Raw genomic sequence first — 6,000 nt, forward strand, 5'->3', positions numbered from 1 at the left:
TTGAGCTCTCTTGGGACAACTCCTTTGAGTCCAGTTAATATAACCCCGCGGTGGAGCCGCGCTGGTGGAACAGGCAGCTGCCGGCGGGGAGCTGAAGGGCAGGGTGTCTGCCGCAGCCCCGCAGCTCCAGCCGCCTCCTCTATCGGCTTCTAACTTACAGCTCCTTTCTCTATTTGCTGAAAATGTCCAGGGAAAGCTCAACTTTCTGATAGCTACTTCTTCCCCTGGAAATATTAAGTAGAGACAACTCAGTTTGTTTTGTTTCTTACTCTAAAAGTTGAAGAGAGTTCTAAAGTATATAGATAAAGGCAAGTGGGTTTTTTAGATTAAACTTTTAAAACGTTATATGTTAAGATTTAGAATAGTTAAATAATTATGAACTTAGACAATAGCAAATCAGTTATCCTGAGACCTTGATGTGCTTTCTAAAGTAAATTTAGGCTTTTTCCTAGTTATATTTTAACATATTATTTTTTTCAATCTTTAAAAGTGCAAAAGTAACCTTGCTTTATGAATTCTTCTAAATAATGCAGCCTTTCTGTTGTTTCAGTGGAGAAATATGAGAGATGTCTCATTTTCTTTTGAAAGATACAGCCTTCAGCAAAATTGGAATTTTACCTTACAGTTTTTCACTACCTCAGTGTGTCTGCATTTTCAGTGCCAACTTAGTCTCAGTCAAATACATTTTTCTTTTTAAATTTTTTACCATTTTCCAGACATGAAGGAGAGGTGTTTGACTTTTTCCTTAACCTCTTATGCAGAGCGAGGGCCCTGAACCTCATTTAACAATAGAAGAAGAGTTGGCAAAGCCCAGTGCCTGTACACAATATTAGACTAATTTATTTGCCATAGTGTGTTGTATGGGCTTCACTGCAATTAGATCTTTCCTAACACATTTTTAGCATGTCCCCTGAAACAGTGGTGTTTGGGAGATTTGAGAAAGCTTCGTGCAATGTTGCAGGCAACACAATGAATAACTCGCTTTCTCATAACTTCTTGGGGAACTCAAAAGTCCCTTCCTCAGAATGACTTTTCTCCCTTTATGGACAAACAAGACTTTTGCTAGTGGTCCTGAAAAGATGATTTCGGGGTATTTATGGAAAGTTGTTAAGAGGGTGATTTTGCAGGGCTGGGAGCAAAACAACCAGGACCCACAGGGCTTTTGGGAGAGGTAAAGTCTGGAAGTGTTTGCTCCCTGGTTCAGCTGTCTCTTCCCCATGTCAGGCTGAGTAACCTTTCTGCTGCTTCACAAGCAGAGAAGGATCGGGATAACTTCAGTTAATGAATCTCTTATTTTGATCCAAAATGAAATAGGCTTCCCAGCACATGTGGTCACACACATTTCCTGGCTGAGCATGTTGGTGTGTGGATTTACCAAACCAACGCCGCTCGCTGCTTTTGTCCTCGCACTGAATGCAGAATGCTTGCTTCCCAGTGTCTCCTCTGCAGTTACTTTGTTCCTCCTCACACATGAAGCTCCTTTGTTCCTGGCCAGGTTAAATGAGGGAGAACATAAAGGGGATGCTGAGATGTGGAAACGGGCGTACGTCAAAGAGCTTTCCTCACTGCTGCTTGTGCTAGGATGGTGCCGAAACGGTGAACAAGAGAGTGAGTAAGGACTGGCAGGAGAGGAGATGATGAATGCTTATGTCCTCACGTGAGGTTATAGCTGCCCTTGTACAACTGCTAATGGCAGCATTTTGAGAACCAGAATGCTCCTCCCCGATCCTCAGCATCTGCACTCTGCCTCCGGCAGTACATAAGGTAGTTTTAAAAGAAAATTCAAGTGCATTCCTCCAGGGATCTCACATGGCTGCTCTGTATTGTAGAAGTATTGCGTGTCTGCTCCCTGTTGTCCTAGCAGTGGCTTTTCTTGTCAGCTGCAGACCCTGCCTTTGCCTCCTGAGAACACACCGAGTGTGTTTTGTGTCTGTGTTGCAATCCAAAAGCTTGATCTGGGTCCTGGGGTGCTTCTGTGCTGCCTGTTCATGGAGGACACCTGCAATGGCTGGCTGCTCGAGCACTGCATGCCTCTGACAGGGCTGCCTGAGGCTGAGTAGAGGCTTCTGTGAGACAGGGGTGAAGATGCCACCTCTGTACAGGCCCATGGAAGTGTCCTAAAACTGTCCAAGTGCCCCAGCTCTCAAGGTCAGGGTATCAAACTGCAGAGCTAGGGAGTTCCTGGTGAGCCATCAGCTCCTCACGAGCTCGGCAGGCCTCGCGTCTGCAGGCGGGCTGGTTCCTGTGCTTCTGAGCAGGACAGAGACCGTAGTGCGGCAGGGTTCCCCGTCACCACGGCTGTGATGCCGGGATGTGAAGGAATCCACCCGGCCCCGGAGCTCACGTGCGCAGTGAGTCGTGCTGCGTCGATATGAGGTTGTGACAAACCGCTTTTGTTCAGCCAGCCGAGATCCGCGGCGTCCGTAGCTCCTAGCTGGGCAGCTGGGTGGCTTCCCTGCTGCGCAGCAAAGCGGATTAGGCAGAGAACAGTATGCAGCCAGGAGAGCCGCACACGCTGTTCCCTTGCTCCACCGCTGCCCGCCTGCGCGGCGGGGCCTGCGCGCACACGAGTCACAGCCAGAGCAAGCGCGGCATCGAGCAGAGACGAGAAATGTTCGGTGTGACTGGTCAGCACGCCAAAGATTTTACCGTGGATAAAATTCTAGGCTTCAGGCTGACTTGTTTTTTTTAATATACAGGCTCCTGCAAAATTGCTGCATTTGCATTGTAGTGATTTCAGAGCATCCTCGGTCAGGCTGACGGGGCTGCACCTCCTGCCCCTGAACAGTCTGTACACTCTCGACAGCGTCTGCGCTATCTTTAGGGCTAAATACAGAATTAAAAGGGGAATCTTTAAGGAATGCTTGTAAAATCACATATAAGGGTATGCCTGAAGTGAAAAAGCAAACTGGTTCTTTTATTTTCTTATATTTCTGTATTTCACACATTGTGCTTTCATTTATTTCTTTACCCTTTTCTCACCCCCCAGCTTTTTCCATCTTCTCTTTCCTGCAGGGCATTTCCAGCTTCCTTTTCCAATATCTTTCTATTTCTTTCCACTGTGCCAGCTTTCACCTAACCTCCTAGTGAGTTCATAAACCTCTGCATGGGCTTTTCTTTTTCTCTTTTTCTTTTTTTCTTTTTTTTCTTTTTCTTTTTAATTTTTTTTTCCAGCCCTTGGATGCCTTCAGCTAATGCTGCAGGGGTCAGTGATCAGCCTCGGGCTTTCTTTTCCAGCCCTGTCGTCAGTGACCGCAGGCCTGTTGCAGAAGAGAAAAGCTCACCTGGTGTGCTCTGTAACGGGGAGGAGTACAGAAGATTCCCTGTTCTTTACAGCCAGCTCTGCAGCCTGGCCCTCGCATCTTCGGGGTTCAGATTAAGTAGAAAGTGTCTTGTTTTGATGCCCTGCTGCGTTTTGTGAAATCAGAAGTACTGTTACAAACTTGATGCAACTTGTTTGTATATTACACAGGTGTGAATGGCCAGTGCGTGTGGATGATAATTATCAGGTATGAGATTTTCAAACCTTATTTGTTAGGTAAGTCATAACAGTAGCTAATTCTTCTCCAGAATAATTCCCAGTTTCTCTAGACAGCGCTGTCAAAAGACAGAGTAGGAAGAGGTGTGAGCGCATTGAGACAGTGCTTGGCCGGGCGGCTGCGAATGGTGCGGGAGTTCGGTGGGGTTCCTCGCACGTTTCCAGTGGGATTCGTTTAAATGGTGATGAATCCATGAAGAGGGGAAGGAGAAAGCTGAAGGCAGGACAGAGGCAGAGGGAAAGGTGAAGGGAAGGGCATGAGAGGTGGAGGAGAGCAGTGAGATCAAGGTGAACGGGCTGAGCGAGGGAAGGCGTTGGAGCGAACGCCAGTCAGCGCAGGGCAAGGGGAGTCCTGCCAGAGCGCTGCCGCATCATGGGCATGGCTTCCTGCCCGAGCCAAAGCTCTCCTAAATCCTTTGTGCTTCTTGCCTGATTTTATTCAGCGATGACACAACCCGGTCAGTGACATCACAGAAATACACCTACAAGTGGTGTTACAGAGCCTAGATTGTGACCGGTAGATTAGTCAGCGGTGTCACAATACGGTGTTTATATCATTGTCTCCTGAATGTGGAAGTGATTGCCGTGTTGATAGCTAAGTTTTCATCGTCAGATCAGGCTGTTAAGAAAAACCATCCCTTTTGCGGAGACAATACCTTTGGTATATTTGGAATAAAATCCTGGTAAATTCTAGCTGAAGCAGAAGTGCCGAGTGTGGCCCATTACTAAGATTTCAGCAATTCGGGTGCAACGTAAACATGTGACTGAGCTTCAGCACGTAGTACTGCATCTGGGTCACTTACAGCTACAGGGTAGTATTATATTTTGTTGTTAATGAAAAGTATGCACGTGCGCCAGAAAGCAGTTATTGTGCCTGCACATCCCAGAATTCTACAGACAGAAGCGAGGAGCAAGAGGAGCCAATAGCGCCTGAGAAAGTTACCAGTCCTTTCCAATACTTGCAACTGTAATTTGTATCGGAAACAAAGCGAGTTATACTAGTTTGGAAAAAATGTAACTATCTGACATCTTAGTTGGATGACAGTATTTTTTTCATTCGGAGCAGATAAATTTTCTTCTATGTAATCTTGAATTAGATTTTCCATATGGGTTAAAAATATAGAATATCTTTTATTGCATGCCATAAAGAACAATTTACATCGGTCCATTTCACTTTGTAGAGCAAGATTCTACCCCAGTAATGACATTTATCTTTTGCCATCCTAATGGCAATGTTTGCAGATCCAAACAAAGCATTTTGTTTCTAGGACGCTAGTTGTAATCCAGTCAGAGGATATTAAGCAACTTCCAGGATTAGACCCTTAGTGAAAGTTTGTTCCCTTTAGTTTCATATTTCCAACAGTTGGCTGCTTGAATTGTCCTTCTATAATTTTGCATTGGAGTATATCCTGTACAAATAGGGCAGATATTTTGACCCAGAAGGAGAGACCTCTTATTAGTGTGCTTACTTTTAAATTACAGTAGCTATCTGAAGCATCTTGACATATGATAGACAGCATTGTTGCTGTATGGGTTTGATTCAACTTGTTACTTAAACAAGCAACCTCCCACCATTATTTCTCAAGGAGAAACTTAAGATCTTTCTGACTTAAATTCACGCACGCCACTTTGGATGTATCTGATGTATTTGTAATGTTGCTGCTGCTCTTAAACCAGAGGATTTAGATGCATTTCCAGCAGTAACTCCATCCTAAACCTCCTTAAACCCAGGTTGATGTATGAAGCACAGAAAAACGCTTGGATCCACTGTGCTTTGGCAGTCAGCCCAGCACTGGTGCAAATTAACACGCCTCGTTTTTAGACTTACCTAAAAATGAGTTTAGTGCAGGAAAACGAAAGAAGGTTATATGGGATGGGAGATGGGTAACCCCTTTTTGTCTTTTGTGGGGAAAAAGATCCTAGGGCGCTTCCCGCGTCCCCTGCCGTGAGCCCTGGCTCGGGCCGGGGTGCCGTGAGGTGATTCCCCTCTGGCGCGGCCCCGGGCCTCAGCGGGGAGCGGGACGGGCCGCCCGCGGAGCCCTCGCCCACCGCCGCCGGGAGAAGAGCGTTGGCGACTCCGGTGCCAGAGCCTTAACCCCCGCGGACGCTGTTCGTGCAGGGAGAGAGGTGAAAACGGGGGGAAAAGGGAAATTTTCCCTCAGGAAAGCGGCCTTTGACAGCGAAGTGCGTCGCTGGGCGGGGGGGGGGGGCCGCTGGGTCTCAGGGCGGTCCCCCACCGCGGGGAAGCACCTTCCACGCGAAGTTTTACTTATCCCTTGTTTGCGCCGTTCCCCCGCGTTGTAACGAAGCGGGGGTGGCGGCTCGTATCGCCCGCTGTCCGGCTCGGCTCGGCTCGGCTCGGTTCGGCCCGGGCTCCACCGGCCACCTCAGCGCCACCCGATCCCCGCCACCGCCCCCCCCGACTCCGGTCCCCTTGGGAGCCCCGCACGCGCGGCCGGCCC

Source organism: Calidris pugnax, unplaced genomic scaffold (genome assembly GCF_001431845.1).
Source record: "Calidris pugnax isolate Ruff unplaced genomic scaffold, ASM143184v1 scaffold171, whole genome shotgun sequence".
Lineage (NCBI taxonomy): Eukaryota > Metazoa > Chordata > Aves > Charadriiformes > Scolopacidae > Calidris > Calidris pugnax.